This window comes from Macrotis lagotis, chromosome X (genome assembly GCF_037893015.1).
Source record: "Macrotis lagotis isolate mMagLag1 chromosome X, bilby.v1.9.chrom.fasta, whole genome shotgun sequence".
In the NCBI taxonomy this organism is placed as follows: Eukaryota; Metazoa; Chordata; class Mammalia; order Peramelemorphia; family Peramelidae; genus Macrotis; species Macrotis lagotis.
In genome coordinates this window covers 577,266,466-577,284,682 of record NC_133666.1, presented here as the reverse complement: position 1 = coordinate 577,284,682, position 18,217 = coordinate 577,266,466, and positions in this window count along the sequence as shown.

Here is an 18,217-nt window from a genome sequence, read left to right as displayed (position 1 = left end):
CTCTAAAGTCACTGTCAGTCACTGCTGATGAAAATTTTAACACCTTTCAGTTTTGTTTTCTTTGCATTGTGCTATTCAGTTTTTGCTTACTTAATTTTGCTTAATTTCTTTCCTAATTTCCTTATATTCTACATTTTTGTCCTTATATTCATGACCCAGAATTTGTATTTATTCCTCAATCAGAACTTTCCTCCAGTTCTAGCTATCAAAAATCACCTGTATGAACATTTTTTGTAAGTGTGAAGCAATATCCATTGTGTTTACTTTTCTTGTGTCATGTGCTCAGTAGTATTGTTGCTGTCAAGGGATATGGATGTGTCAATGATTCTTTCAGTAAAATGCCAGAATGTTTTATGGAGTAGTTGAAATAACTCATAGGTCTACTAATAATCATACAGTAATGAAGATTACAAATCAAATAAGGTGCTCAATACATGATGAGGCTGCCTAGATGCTCCTATTTGCTACTGTCATTGTGTTTATATCAAGAACCAGAATGCTGTAGAACATCCTAAATGAGATCTGTAATCATTAAAAGGAGTTCATTCTATCTACTTAGTAACACAATTCTTATTCTCCCTAGTGATGAAGCTCTGGCCTTGGATTCAGAAGGATAGGAGATTGTAATTTCCTTTTCCAGTTCATTTTACAGGTGAGTAAACTGAGTCGAATAGGATGAAGTAACTTGTCCAGGGTCCTATAGTTATTAAGTGTTTAAGGTTGCATTTGAAATCAGGTCTTCTTGACTCCAGGTCCAGGATTTTATCTATAGTGTCTAGCTGCCCTATATTTTTGCTATTCTTATCAAAAATAGCATTATTATTGTTCAAGTTATAATAACATTACAATAATAGGCAGCCAGTTATAAGGTTGTGAGCATGGCTGTCTCCTTCCATTTCATTTCATTTCATTCAGTTAGTGAATTCAACTGACATAGGATTAATAGTGCCACTTACTAGTTGTGTGAATATAGGAAAGTCACTTAATCCTGACTCCTCACATCCAGGGTCATCTCCAGTCATCTTGATTCATATCTGCTACTGGACCCAGATGACTAGAGGAGAGAAAGTGAGGCTGGTGATTTAGCATAGCCTCCCCTCCTCAAATCCAATTCATGTACTTGTCATAGCATCACCTCCCTGATATTGTGGTCTTCTTTGAAAATGAAGGACAAACATCAATATGCTACATTATGGAGATAGTATGATGTAGGTTTTCAATCAGTTCATAATCTTACCAGAGGATTGACTTATGGGAAGTCTGTTCTCACCAAATGCATTTCAAGCTCTGTCTAATGTCAAAACACATAAGGAAGTCTTAGTGAGCCTTCTGTACATATATTGTTATTTTGTTCATTAGTCATATCTAACACTTCATGACCCCATTTGGGGTTTTCTTTGTAAAGATAATGGAATGGTTTGTTACTTCTTCATCTCATTTTACAGACGAAGAAACTGGGGCAAATAGGAGTAAATGATTTTCCCAGGGTCACACAGTTAGTGTCTGAGGCAAGGTCCTCGTGACTTCAGGACTGGCACTCTATCCATTGTACTACCTAGTTACTCCTCATAAGTGTATAATTATATGTAATGGAAGGGTCATGATTTTCATTTCAGAACATACACAAGCTCTGTTTCCACTTCATTAAAGAAATTAGACTTGAATGACTACTGAACTGAAACTGAATTCATTTGAAAGTCACTAGAAGGCTAAAGTGAGCATATCTCTCTTCTTTCTGCTTGGTTGTGTTTGCAGACAATGGAGAGGGTTATGGTAGGCATGAATTAGCCTTCAACATTTGACTGATGAAAAACTGAGTAGAGATGACAAACCTTTTAGTTTGACATCAATTGATCAATTCTTTAGTCATACTCTTTAAGGTAGTTTAATATTGACCTGAAGAAATGGGTCAATTCCAATGACTTCTGACCCATTGTAGCTGACTTTCAACATAAATTTAATCTGTGGTTAAACATTGCTTAAGATTCAGTAGCAAATAATTTACCTTTTCTACAAGTTTGTTGAGGAGATTGCTAGAGATAAGGTTGTGGCTTGAGAAGAATGGTTTTATTATATACTGCTTCCATTTATCTTGTTTACTTTCTTTTTGTGTTGTTTTTTTCTTGCTTACTTTCTTGTTCAGTTATTTCAGTCATGTCCAATTCTTTGTGACCCTATGGTTTTTTCTTTTTCTTTTTTTGACTAAAATATGGAATGATTGTAACTTCCTTTGCCAACTCATTTTTACAGGTGAGGAAACTGAGTCAAAAGGGATTAAGCAACATGTCCAGGGTCATATAGTTACTAAGTGTTTAAGGCTGAATTTGAAATCAGGTCCAGGACTTTATTGTGTCTAGCTGCCCATTTTTTTAAAGTTTTTTTTGCAAGACAATGGGTTTAAGTAGCTTGTCCAAGGCCACACAACTAGGTAATTATTAAGTGTCTGAGGCTGGATTTGAACTCAGGTACTCCTGACTCCAGGGCCAGTGCTCTATCCACTATGCCACCTAGCTGCCCCCAGCTGCCCATTTTTTAATATTCTTATAAATAGTAGCATTATAATTGTTCAAGTTATAATAACATTATAATAAGAGGTAAGCAGTTATATAGTTGTTAGCATACTGAGCTTAGGATAAGGAAGGCCTGAGTTGGAATCGTACATTTGCTATATAATAGCGTATGACTCAGAACAAGTTATTAAACTGTACCTCATTTTCATCATCTATATAGCAAAACACTTGGATTGATGACCTCTAAGGTCCCTCCGAGCTCGGCCTGTGATTCTATGATTAAAATTAATAACTAATATTTATATGGCACATTATGGTTTGCAAACAGTTTTTAATGTATTGCCTCATTTGATCTTTTCAATAACCTTGGGCAGTTAACACTTAATATTATTAATTACCCTTATTAAAAAGAAGGAAATTGAGACTTATAGGGGGTCGCATTTTGAGGGACTCTCCCATGTGTAGGGTTATCAAGGTAGTTTTCAGACAGTTTGTAATTCAATTCAAGTCCACACTTATTGTTGAATCTAACAAATCCTCCAAGATTTAGAAAATGGTATATCTTAGGTAGCTGGGGAGATTGGGGGAAAACATCCCCACATGAAAGAGATTGATCTTTATTTTCCTTCACATTTTCTATAATATTATAGACAAACTATACTATTTGCTATTCCAAGATTTTATTTGCATAGACCTTATTTAATATGCATTCCTTTTCACTTCTTTCTCCTCTCCAACATATATAGAATCTCTCTCTTCCTTCAAGACAGAACTCAGGCACCATCTTCTACAGAACCTAATGCTTTTTCTTCTTTTCACCTGCTGCAGCCTCTCCTCCCCTTGTATTTTCTAACCTGAATTTATACTGTATTGATTGTTTATATATATATATGAATAATTAGATGTATATATATATATATATAATACAATAGAAGATATGCTTCTTGGGAGTAAGGATTATTTAATTTTTCATTTTTTTGGCCTTTTATGTTCAGTGCTTAATACATGGCTGTTGATTGATTGATGTCTCTGTCCACTGAAATCCTTCCTATATCAAGCCCACCTCTTTATAGGAAGCCTGTATTGATAGCTTCAGCTGGTGGAAGTCATCTCTTAGTCTGCAGATTTCTCATCACCCTTTATGCTTCTTCTTTGCACTCACTGCAGCATTACTCATGAATTAACCATTGTAGCTACTCCCTCCACTAATGAATGCCACCATCATTCTATAATTGTGTTATTCTCAGGAAAAAGATATGACTGAAAAAATATGCATAACCCTGGCACCAGCTGGGCAATGAAGTTTGTTGGGCTAGTTCTCTGATAGCTTGGTAAAGCTTGACTGAATTTTTCCTCCTGCCAGGATGAGATATTGGAAACACTGAAGCAATGGTTTTGGTTCTCTTGTCTTGTTTCCTCTCAGATCGTGAACTTCTCAAGTGCAGTGACTAGGTATTACTTACTATGTGATGGGTTTAGCTAGTTAAGCCTATAGAATCCTTCTTTTTTAAATTCACAAAAAATACAAATATAATGGAATCTTTTATATGGAAATACTGAATCATCAAAATACTAAAAAAGTGTAGTTCATGGATTCTCTGGTATCCATTTCTGGATTCCATTTGAGTCACTGGTCCCCACATTGAGAACTAGCTAGTGGACCAGATGGTCTCTAAAGTTCCTTCTAGATCTGGGACCTGTGATGGGTTTGAATCCTGCCTGCTCTTCTGTATCAGATTAATTCTGGGTAAATTATGTAACCTGCCTAGACCTTGATTTTCTTAATTGTAAAGTTAAGGCGTTAGACTATATGACTCTGAGATTCCTTTTAGCTCATAATCCTACAGATTTAATAAATATTTGTTGATGGAATATGAGGAAATACATATTTCAGTAGTTGGAGATTTCTAAAATAAAGGGATTCCTAATATACTTACTAGCAGTTCTTTAATTTTACCTTGATACCTTGTGAATTAAAGGTCAAGAGATTAAAATTTTTGGGTTTACTTAACTTTTACAAAATAAGATTCTCTAATATTGAGGGGGCCTCTGGCTGAGATGGAGTATGATAGATGAGTGGATAAGGGGTTTATTGGAAAGGATTTTTTCTGGACAATTTAAAAATTATAATCATTGAAAGGGACCTTGCATGCTTGTCTTCTTTTCGGTTTGTTTTCTGGCTCAGTTTCAAAGCACTTAAGAGTTTCAGCTTATAATTATTAAACATGGAGACATTATTGAAACGCCACACCCAATTGTTACTTGTAATGAATGATGTCTTTAGCACAAACACATTTTTATCAAAATACCTAGACAGTCACACCTTACATGTTATTAATCAGTCTTTTACAGGGTCATTCGTCCTAACTTAGGGGGTCCTTGGCTCTACAACTTGCAGTTCAAAAGTTTTAACTTTACATCTTGCATCTTCACTCCCTACCTTTTACTTCCCCCCCGCCACTTACCCTAGTAGAGAGAAAAAGGATGTTTTGTTTAGGAGAATAAAATTGCTTGTGATAGCTTGTACATATCATACAAGATAATACAAACATATGATGTTAGACACAATTTAATTCAATTCTTTCATTTTACAGTGAGATGACTAAAGCCTAGCAAGATTAGTTGCTCGGGGTTAGGGACCTAGTTCCTGGCTAAGCTGAGACTAGAACCCAAATGTTTTGCTTCTTAGTCCAGTTTGTTTTCTACTGCATCATGTTGGTGAAATTAAGGTAGCTGAAATGTTTTCTGGTTAAATAGTAGAATAAGTTGGCACCAATCCCAGTTCTCCTTGGCCCTTCAGGCACAGTGAGGTTTGGAGGTACCCCAGATTGGCCAAACCAGTTTGGTTCCTCTTGTCTTTTCTGTAAACATTTCTTGACTTATAGCTTCTGTCTTGTGAGTATTCATGGTTTCATCTACTATGCTTTTGAAATAATATTTATAGTTTAACTGTGGGCTTAAAAATAGTCAACCTTATTCAAATAGATGTTTCCTAATGCAGATATACTAAGAATACATTTGATACTACCATTACAACCTTCACCCTATATTACTGGAGATAAGTGTATTGTAAAAACTAGGTTCCCAATTGTCTGGCTAGATCTAAACCTATCCCTCTCTGCAGTTGGAATGGGCAACCATATTCATGACATTATTGTGGGGGGTCCTGAAACTGCTTTAAAGTATACCCCTCAATAGATTGCCTTGGTGTCTGAATTTTTTGCCATTTCTTTTGGATTAAGACATTGTTTCTAGAAAACCTTTGTTGAAATACATCTATATTCATTTTCTTAGAAAGGCTAACACATTTTTATTAGCACCTATTTATCACAGATAGTTTGATTTGTTTTTTAGTTTCCCAGGGAATAATGGTCTTAGAGAGCATGTAAACTAATAAAGAGAAGTTTTTAATGGGATTAGAGGACTTGTAAAAGCTAAAAGTAAAGAATATTAATAGTAAGAGCTGGCAGGTGGTAAAAGAATAAGGAGAGGATGTAGGCAACCAGAGGACATAAGAGAAGCAATATATATCTAAGGAAGAATGATACCAGTGATGACCTTTGTTTTTCCACTCAGTTTTATCCTAGCATCCACTCAAGCTAGCAGTACTTAATTCACTGAACTATTTCACATTCTATGCTTTAAATATTTATGTAGCTTTTCCCATAGTATTTCTATGTGGCTTATATTATGTGAAATCTCGGGCACTTGGGAGTTTCTGGTGAAAAAGTATAAATTATTAAAAGGTTTTAGAATTGGATTTTCTTTGATACTTTGATGGATATCAAATCTCATCAATGTAGATACTCTTTCCAAAAATGTGGATTGCAAACCAGCCATGCCTTCTTATCCTGTGAGACTCTGGTCCATATTCTCTCATAACTCTTCTACTATGAAGCCACTCAATTATTTACAGGAAAACTTTGATTATCTGGAAACCAGTCTTCCAGAACCCCCAAGCATCTGGAACTGCTTTGAACCTGAAGTCTGATGGAAGAGAAGCAGGCCCTGAGGAGCAAGCAAAAGTGAAAACTACCAGGAATTGTTGAAGAGCCAACGATTTTACTCAGTGGACTGTGATTAGTCAGTTTGGCAACCAGAAGGAAAGAAGAGCTAGCAAGAGGCCATTTTTCATGAGATTAACTAAACTGAGAAGTATGAAAAAGAGTGAGAAGTCAAAGAAATGTGATAATATAAAAATGATTCTCACAATGATGATGACCAAAAAAATCTTTCATTGTGCATATTTAGTCCATCACTTCTTTATCAGGAAGTGAATAATTTTTTCATCATTGGTCATCTGGAATCATGATTGATAAAAAGAACTGTCTTTAAAAATATGGTTAAAATTGATCTTTTCTTAAATGCCAGTCTTACTTATTTTGACAATCATTTGTTCAGGTGATTCTCTGGCAATGATAACTGATATTTTACTGTATTATACACCATGTCCATTATTTATTATAAGTATAGCAAGTAAAGTATGGGAAATATACTCTAGGAAGTGCACACAGGGATGGGGATATTTTTTCTTCTGTTTAAACCATTAAGGTTCCAGCCTTGTGAAATTTATACCATCGTGAATTTTATATACTATGCACATGTAAAGAATATGAGAAAGAGAAAAATACATGTGGGCCAGTTTATCATCCAAGACATCTCTGAATAAATGGTATGGAAGGTGGATGGTGACACAAACATGGATATCCTGTAAATAGAAAAATACCATACAAATAAATGGAAAGATGACTTATGGAGGTGCTGTAAGTGTGGGAAACGCTTTACATATGGCTCTGGAGACATAATGCAAACCATCAGAAGAACACTTGCTTGCTTTGTGTGGTCCCTGGAACTCAAAAGATGTGTATGGTGAGCTCCATTCTTAATTTTCATGTGTTTTATGATGACAGATTTTTTATTAAAATCAGGCAAATATGCCCCACCACCCATCCACAGGTTTATTTTTACATGAGATTAAGTTTGTTTTAAGAACACAAGGAGAACAGACAGTAAAAATGAATGCTTTTAGTTTAGTTTCAATTCAAAATTTTTAAAATCGAATGGAAGTTATTGGGAATGGATGCCATTGTGTACACGAAATCAAGGTGACCAGAGATTTTGTCTTATTTTTGCTCTAACCCCAGAGAAATCTCTTCCTTCCCATTCCTTTTTGGCTTTTGGCATTAGGTTTGGTGTCTCTGTAAAGCCACATCATTATATCAATATAAACTCATCTAGATTTTCCCACCATACAGATGACATATTTCCTGTTTTTACTTGAATACTGAATTATTGGAAGTGATCACTGCTGATGTATATGGCAATAGTTCTGAAAGTGAAGCCTTTAATGATGGAGAAAGTTATCTTTGAGCAACAAATAGCAATGGAAAAAACAAAATAAAACAAATGTTCCATATCCAAAGGTAATTCTTTATGTGTTTTGATTGTCTGGTTGGCCAAACACAAAGAAGGATGCTCTATGATTGGCTGATGATTTTTATAAAAAGCCAATTCTTTCACATGGATAGCAGAAATACAATACATTCTCTTCTATGTCATATTTCTGACTCATAAAAATCATTGAATGAGAGCATAACCAGAGAATTTATAGGTCATTGAGTTCAATTTCTTTGTTTTACAGATGAATAAACTGAGGTAAAGAGACCCATCTGAGATCATAGTTGCTAGAACCAGAAGAACCACTCAGGTATTATGACTCTTCTGTTCAATGTTCCTTACACTTGTAATACAATAATTATATTGGCTATCCTCTAATGTTTTGATTCTGCTCTGACATTAGGCTAAAGTCACTTTTAGCAGAATTTAGCACTATTTGTAATTATAAGTTCTTGATGTACTGTGTTTCTAAAGTATTTCCCCTAAGTACAATTGACCTTCTCCTAAGCTTTAAATGCCAGAATTATCTTTGTAGCTGTAGGGATAATGGTATGGAGTTTTCTCTGTTTATAAAACTGACAGTTTGACACCAGTAGTAATGAATTAATTAAGATATTTTTGGTTAACTCAAAACATTCATCATGATCATCATTACAATACTTTGACAACATATTAAGTGCTTTATTTGAAAGTAAATTTTAGTGCTAATGGTGAAGTCTTTTGGATGCTGTAGTTTGTGGAGGGCATCATGTAGGCATAATCAAATACCAAAATACTCAAGGAGGCCATTCAAAGAGGCAATACAAGATCAAAGTCACATAGCTAGTCATTGTTTGAGATGAAATTTGAACTCTGATTCTCCTGTCTCCTGGGCTGGGGGTCCAACCACTATATCATCCAGTTGTCTCTAAGGAATATCTTTTGACCAGACTATGACATGTACCTATATGGGCATTCCATTGACACAGACCATTTGACCAGACTATGACATGTACCTATATGGGCACCCCAGGACACACCCATCCCCTGGAAAAGATTTATTCCACATATTTACCTGTAAATGAATAGGTTGAGGACAGTTCATAAATTGCATTTGGGAAAATTTCTATTATATTCAGTAATTCCAAAATTTTCCTAGACACATCTCCTAGATCCTTATTCTCCTCCCTCATTCCCTTTTAGTTCAACAAATACTCACAGATCAGATCCTGTGACTGATCAGCATGGGAACTTTGATCAGCAGTTTCTGATCTGGATCAGCCTGGTAGTTCTCTTACTCTTGAAATGTTTCCAAATTTATGCCAGGTTAGCCTTATTATAGCTAAGTACTCCTGAGCTCAGGTGATCCATTAGTTTTTGCTTCCCTGGTAGCAGGGATTATAGGCATGTACCATCAAGTCCAGGAAAACACACACACACACACACACACACACACACACACACACACACACACACATTTTGAATACCAATAGTCTTCCATGATTCTATTTGACTGTGAATTCTAGAGCACCACTATCTATCTCTGGAGCATCAAAATTGTAGGAGACTCAAAGGGGCATGGAGAGAGGCACACGGAGAAAGTAAGGATGCTAAATTGTATTATCAATGATCAAGTGCACACTTTGAGTGATAATCAATTATATTTAATCAACAAACATTTGTTAGGTACCTACTTTGAAAAAGTGAAAACAGTCCTTGACTTCAAGGGATTGATAAGAGAAAAACATATACTTTAGTGAATAAATACCCAGGATATATAATGTTAGTCAGTCAGGTGTTAATTAAGAAATGACTACGTGCTCAGCACTAAGGAGAGAGAGAAAAAGGCAAAAACAACCATGTTGTAAAAGAGCTCAAATTCTAATGGGCAAGATAAGGTACAAAAATTGTTGTACATAAAAGATATACATTGTATAAATGGGAGAGTGCCTTAGATATAAATATGATGAATCTGGGATAAACTTTCCAGTTCTTGGAGGATAACAGAGATGCTTAGAAGTAAAGATGAGGAAGGAAAGCATTCGAGACTTGAGAATCAGCCTTTGAAAAGACTTGGGGTTGGTAGATGTGTTCAGTTAACAGTAAGTAGGTCAACATCATTGGATTTATAGAATACTTGTTTGGGAACGAATTATATATGATCTAGAAAAGTTGAAAGAGGCTATGCTGCAAAAGACTACATATATATACATATATATGTATATATATATATATAATTTTATATTTGATTCTGGACATATTAGGAGTTTATTAGAGGAAGGAGGTTGGTCAGATCTGGACTTTAGGATCAATGAGCACTGGGATGTACAAAAAGAGGCAAAATATAGTCCCTGCTCCCCCTCCCCCATAGCTTATGGTATAAGGAGGGAGACAACATGTAAGAAAACACAATAAAAAGTGAATTATAGAGAGGATAAATTGGAAAAAATACAGGATTAATAAGAAATAATTAGCAAGGAGAAAAATCACTAGAATTAAAAGGGGGATGAAGAAGGCTTCCATTATCAAGATTACTTTGGCAGATATATAGAGAATGGATCAGAGCAGGGAGAATTTTGAGAAAAGAAGACCCACTGGAAGGAAAATTTTTGGCCAGACAATAAATAATGGTCCTGCACCACAACTGCATTAGGAAAGGAATGAAGGTGTGTAAGAGAGATGAATGGTCACTGAATTGATTGGAACTCTGAAGTCTAACAATATTTTTATTTTATATTATTGGCATTATTATGCAAATTATTGTCTGATTTTTGCTTACTCTATTCGGGATCATTTCATATGAGCCTTCCTGAGTTTATGAAAAAATTTTATATTCATAATTTCTTAGGGAGTGATAATATTCCAGTATATTCATTTCAACAACAATGAACACTACTTTCATGCCAGTTCCTGCTATTACAAAGATAATGTTTGGAGTATTTTTTTTTTGCATAGAAGTTTTTCTCACCTATTTTCATTTTTTTGGGGGGAGTATGTGCTGTCTCATTGTCAAAGTCAAAGTGAAATATAACATTTATTTGGTATAATTGCAAATTGTTTTCAAGAATGACTGGATTAATTAATAATTTCACTAATAGAATATTAATGTACCATTCTTCCCATAGCCCATTCTAAATTGACTGTTTTCATCTTTTATCATCTAATGGATGTGAAATACAATTTCAGAGTTGTTTTATTTTAAATATTTCTGATTTTTAATTTGAATCAGTTGTTTATATAGTTATTAAAAGTTTGTATTTCTTCACTTGAAAAATGTGTATTTGTGTCTATTTGGTTTGACAACCACATTATTGGGGGAATGGCTCTCGTTCTAGGCATAATTTTCAATTCTTTGTTTGACTTGAATATGAGACCTATAAAAAGATATTTGAAACATAAATTTCCCCCAATTAATCAGTTTTTTATTCTAACTACATTGATTCTTTTCATGCAAAAATTTTTAAATCTTATGCTATGGAAATTCTCTTTTATTCTCATCTTTATATCTTGTTTAATTAGAAATTATCACCCTAAATATAGTTGTATAAGTTATCTTCTTACACTTTATAATTTCTTAAAGATGTGACTGTTATCATTTAGATCAAGTGGTCACTTAGAACTTATTATGATTCATAGTGTAAGGCACTGGATAAAACTTAATTTCTTCAGTTTTTGTTGAATGGTTCTTACCACAGTAGTTGTTATTCACTTCCCCTCTTAATATCCATTCTTGGAACCATAGTTTCACAGATTAAGCTTTAGAAGAGACTCTAGATATGGCTTGTTCTAATTTCCTTATTTTATAGAAGAGTGAACTGAGGCACAAAGAGAGGATGACTCATACTATATATATCAATGAAGACATTTGTACTAGGTCCTCTGACTTCAAATATATAGCTCATTCTTTTATATTAGAATGTCTTCACTTTTTCTTCTTGCTTTCCTTGTGACTTTTTCATTCTTTACTCTTTTGACTTTTTTCCTCTTGTTGCAAATGAACCTTGAATTTATGCTACTCCACAAAGAAGTGTTCTAATTTTTATTAGGAAAGTCTCCCTACTTCAAAAAAAAAAAGACTTCTTAATTCAAAACAATATATCCTTAATGATGGAATAAGTGGAAGAGGAAAGATTTTTGTATGTGGTTCTGCATAATTTACTTCTCACCAAATTATACCATTTGAGAAGTCACTTACTTTTCCCATTTTCTAGATCTTTTTCTTTATTAAAGTTTTATGTTTTTTTCCAGTTTCATGTAAGAACAATTTTTAACCATTGCTTTTTTAAAATTTTGAGTTCCAAAAATCCTTCTCCTCTTTCTTTCTTCTCACCTCACTTGGAGAAGGCACATAATATGATATAGATCATGCATATGCAGTCATGCAAAACATACTTCCATATCAGTCATTATGCAAAATAAAACACAGACAAAAAAACCCTAAGAAAAACAAAGTTTAAAAAAAGTATCAGTATTCAGATTTCATCAGTTCTTTCCCTGGAAGTGAATAGTGTTTTTCTTCATCTTTCAGTATTGCTTTGGATAATTGTATTACTGAGAATAGCTAAGTCATTCAATATTGATTATTGTATGAAATTTCTGTTACTGTGTACGATGCCTAGTTCTGCTTACTTCATTTTTTTTCAGTTCATGTCTTACTAGGTTTTTCTGAAAGCATCTTTCTTTTCATCTTTTATAGCACAACAGTATTCCTTCCCAAACACAAAGAACAACTTGTTCAGTCACTTCCTAAGTGTTGGGCACCCACTTAATTTCTAATTCTTTGCCACTATGAACAGAACTTCTATAAATATTTGTGTACATTTTAGTTTTTTTTTCTTTTCCTTTGAACTATTTGGAGTACAGATCTAGTAGCTGGGTTACTGAATCACAGGGTATGCAAAGTTTTATAGCCCTTTGAACATAGTGCCAAAATGCTCTCTAGATTGAGTTCAGTTCAGTTCACAATTCCAACAACGATGCATTAATATGCCAATTTTTCCACATTCCCTCTAACATTTGCCTGTTTCTTTTTCTGTTATATTAGCTAATTTAATAAGTATAAGATGGTAACTCATAGTTGTTTTAATTTGCACTTTTCTAATCAATAGTGATTTAAAGCACTTTTTTCATATTACTATAGACATTTTTGATATTTTCATCTGAAAATTGCCTGTTTATATCATACGCTTTGCCTTTTTTGTCAATTGGGGAATGACTTGTGTTCTTATAATTTTGAGAAATGGAACTTTTTAACAGAAAAAAGTGAAAATTTTCCTCTGGTTTTCATCTTTTCTTCTAATCTTTACTGCATTGGTTCTATTTGTTATTTCTTTTTTAAAATTAATATAATCAAAAGTATCCATTTTGCATATTATAATTCTCTCTATCTCTTGTTTGGATAAAAATTCTTCTTGGTTTATTGATAAAGTCCCTAGGTAGCACAGTGGATATGGTGCCAACTCTGAAATCAAGAAGGCTCATCTTTGTCCTTTTAAATCTGACCTCATACTTATTAGCTATGTGATCCTACACAAGTCATTTAAGCCTATTTGCCTCAGTTTCCTCAACTGTAAACTGATGTGGAGAAGGATATAGCAAATACTCCAGTGCTTTTTTGAAGAAAACCCCATATGGGGTTATGAAGAATTGGACATAATAAAGTGACAACAAATATTCCATAAATCTGACATGTAAAATATTGCATGATTCCCTAATCTGTTTATGATATCACTCTTTATGGCTAAAGAATATATTTGTGATTTTATCTCAGTATACAGTGTGAGATGTTGGTCTATACCTAGTTTCTTGAAAGAAAAAACATATTAGATAATTAAAGTATAAAGCCAGTCATTAAATACAAGTTCCTATGTGCTTCAAAATATAGACACTGAAGGTATTCAGAGGCTATGTGGTTCAAAATACAGATGGTGAAAGAATTTAGAGAAAGGAGATATCATTCTGACCTGGAGAGACTAGGAGGACTTTTTGGAGTGACTGGTCCTTGAAGTTGCTCCTGAAGTAATGGGTAGAATTTGCATTGGTGCAAAAGAAGTAGCAGAATATTCCAAGATTGGTGTAGTGTTTAATCTTCTAAAAGTATGGATATCATCACAAGAATGTGATAAAGACAATTCTAGGAAATGAAATAAAATTTTGAATTTGGAATCAAGATTTGAGTTTGCCCCAGATATTTTCTAGCTGAATGAATCTGGGAAAATCGAACAGAACGGCTATATTTAATTTCAATTTTCTTATCTATAAAATGGGAATAATTATGACTCTTAACTTCAGAGTTGTTGTTAGGATCAAATAAGATAGTCTATATAAAGTGCTTTGCAAAACTCAATGTACTATATAAATGGTCATTGTTCTTGTAGGAGTTCATATTTGAAAGGAGCTAGGCAATGATGCTTCACATGTGGAATATGATTTACTTGTAGGAGTGCCTTAGTCTCTAGAGAGATTCAAGTTAATAGTGACTTGTGAGCTGTACAGTCTTAAGCTTGGCAGAGTTTTTAGACCAGCTGCAATTGTCTCCTGACTGTGTGGTCCTTTGCCATCTTTTTACTCTTTCTCCTTTCTCTCTCTTTCTCTCCCTCCCCCCCCCCCCCCCCCGCCTTTTAAAATCAATCTTCTGTCTTCATCTGGTCACCAAATTTTCATGTGGTTCTATGTGTGTTAGTGTGTCTGTTTCTGGCAAATTGTTGGTAAATGCTTTATGTTTCTGTATCCAGGAAATAAATACAGTGGGTGAAAGAATAAAGACCTTTTGAAACCTGAGATTCCAATGCCTGTTCAGCACTGTACTATTGTCTTTTCCTGCTTCAAATCTATAATGTTACTTTTGGACACTTATGGTCTGAGTCAACTTTCTTTCCTTCAGTTTTCCTACCTGCAGATTGACAGTGTAGTAAAGTGGAGTGGATAAAGTCCTGGACCTGGAGTCAGGCATATCTGAGTTCAAATACTGACTGACTGTAACTCTGGGCAAACCACTCAGCCTCTCTTAACATCATTTTCCTCATCAGTAAAACTGAAATAACAATAGCCCCTATCTTCCATGATTGTAGTCAAGATAAAAAAGGCAAAGTTAAAGTACTAAACTAGATATTATTAATTTTTCTTCTCTCCTCCCCCTCCTTTCCCTCCTCTTCTTCCTCTTTCTTCCCTTTCTCTTCCTCTTCTTCTTCCTCCTACTTTTCTTTCTCCTTCGAGGATCATAGAATCACAGAACTTCTGACTTAGAAGAGACTTTAAGGAATATGTAGTACGATCCATACAAGAACAAGAATCACCTCTACTATATTCTTGAGAAAGAATCATCTCATCTAATCTGGAAGAGTTCTAGTTAGGGAGAATCAGTGAGCAGTCACTTACAGAGTCAGCCTATTCTTTGCAATAGTATTACTTGTTAGGAAGTTTTTTCATTGAGTCTCTGACTCTGCAAATTTCCACTCATTGCTCCTTGGACTGGGAGTTAGTGAACATATAGTTGGGTCTTGATTCTGTTCCTAGGTCAGTTTGATCTTTGGTAAGTCTCTCATGCTTTCTGAGCTTTGGTTTCTTCATCTGTGAAATGAGAATGAAGTCTGTCTGTCTAGGTAAGAGTATAAGGATGTTAGAGCAATAAAAGACCATAGAGATTATTTCCTGCAACCTTCTCAATAGAATGAAAGCTCTTTGAAGAAAGGAACTGTACAATTTTTATTTGATATATTCTTAGGCATAGTGCAATTCCTGGCTCATTGAAGGTGCCAACAATTAATAAAAAGCCATTGGATTTAATTTAATCCCTTCATTATACAAAGAAGAAAACTGAGTTCAAGAGAAGAGACTTGAGTGAGTGACAGAGCAAGGTTCAAATCTTTTTTTTGTCCATAGCCCTTCACAGTAGTAATACTCTGTGATTTTTTTAAAGTAGTAATTTTTGTTAAAATATCTTCCCTGAAAGTAGGGCTGAACTGCAAAACCAAAAGCTTCTCATTGCTATGTTAATTTATGCAACGTTGTAACATACGTTGTAATTTAATTACTAGTTAGGTTTCTAAATGTAGAATGTAATTTAATAAAATATCTGTAATGTAGGCAAGCTAATATAGTGTAATACCCTTGACATTTGCTTATACATATTTTATGCATATAAATGTATACACGCACACATATGCTAACTTGCTCTATGGCTGCAAGACTTGTACCTGCTATAGGAGTTCAATTTGTCATTTTCAGCACATTCTTGCAGTTGAGTCACCTCTGATCATGTTTTTTTAAAAAAGATAATCAGAGATCAGAGATGATTTGGCCAAGGTCTGAACTCTACAAATAAATTGTTACCAATGCTTCTAGAGAACTGGAGTCAGACAGCCTTGAGTTCAAAGCTAGTTTTAGACACATTCTTGTTTCATGACTTTGATCAGTAGCTTTCCTTCTTTCTGCCTCAGTTTCCTAAACTGTAAAATTAGTACCATAATAGTACTTACAGAATTAAATGAATTAGAATTAAATGAAATACTATCTGTTTAATTCTTTGCACAATGTCTAATATAGACAGTGCTCAGTAAATGCATATTTCTTTCTCCTTTCAGAAACTAATTCTCTTCAATCACCCAACAAAGTGATTTTCTTTTTTTTCCCTTTGTTTTTTGCAAGGCAATGGGGTTAGGTGACTAACCCAAGATTATATAGCTAAGTAAATATTAATTATCTGAGGCTGAATTTGAACTCAGGTCCTCCTGACTCCAGGGCTAATGGTCTATTCATTGTACAACCTAGGTGTCCCGAAGGTGATTTTCTTAAAGTGCAGGTCTAAATTGGTTCACCCCTCCCCAACATAACCTCCAGTGGCTCCAGAATCAAATATGAAATACTCTTGAAACAATTCACAAACCTGCGTTTTCCTATCTTTCTGGTCTTTCATTTTTACTCCTTTCCACATTCTATACAATCCACAAATACCTCATCTCCCAGCTCTGTTTATTTTCACTGCCTGTCACTCTTGACTAGAATACATTCTTCTCTTACCTCCACCTATTGCTTTCCAGGTATCTTTTATTTCAAATCCCACCTTTTGTTGCAGACCTTTCCTGGTCTCCTCATTTCAACTCAATTTAAATACTTTTTCTCTGAGATTATCCTTCAATCTACTCTATACATTTTCTGTGTACATATTTGCATATTGTTTCCCTATTACAATACTTATTGATTGATCTATCCTGATACCACAATCACCTATTAGAGTTAAATGGAAGGAAATAAAAGAGAATACAGACATTCCCTGCACTTGACAATTCATGAAATCATGACTTCAGCTGAAGCAACTTTATGGAGGGCAAAACATTCTAGAGGAAAAGAGTTGAGTTAAGCTAACCTGCTTGGGTATCCTAAAGATATTACAATAGAACTTGGATCTACAATAATCCATAGTTGACTGCTTGAAATTTAGACTTAGTGATCCAACTGTACCATGTTGCCACATGCACTTATCCTATACTTTATCTTTTCCATTTTTAAAGTATAATTAAATTGCTCCTTCCTTCTTTCATTCCTTCCTTCCTTCGTTCCTTCCTTCATTCCTTCCTTCCTCACTTCCTTCCTTACTCCCTCCCTCCATTCCTTCCTTTCCTCCTCTTTCCCTTGTTCTTACGAGAAAATACCTCCCCCCCTACTCTCATCTTGACATCATGCCAAAAAGTCCACCTGAAATACAAGGGCCTACTCCTGTGTCATGAGTTGCAATTCTCTAGTGCTTAAAATACCTAAAGAAATCAGTAAAGCTCTTGGCTGGCAGCCTTATGAGCCACCAGTGGTGACTGATCCAAAAGGGAGATGTTAAAATTGGTATAGAAATTCTCATTGACTAATTAAGGGCATTCCATTATAGATTTAATTGGGAGAAAATCAAACAAATAATAATCTTAGATTCTGAGCACAGACTGAATTTTAGAATCATCACATCAGACATTGTTCTCTAGACTGCTTTAGACATAGAGTTTAATTCTCTCTCTCTCTGTCTCTCTCTCTCTCTCTCTGTCTCTCTGTCTCTCTCTCTCTCTCTCTCTGTCTCTATCCCTCTCTCTCCTTCCCATTTCTCATTTCTTGCTGTCTCTCTAATAAATTTTAGTAATTTTGCTATTTATTATTTTGTTTTTTCCATCCCTAGATAGAGGTATACCACCATGTATGCAACATTTTCTCTTTATGATTTCTTACTGTTCTATCAAGAGGAGGGAGGTGCTTTACTATCTTTTCTGGGGTCAAAATTGATTATTTCTATTATTCAGAGTCCCTTTTTCTTTCAGTGTGCTTCTTCATTGACATTTGATAGTCACTGTTGT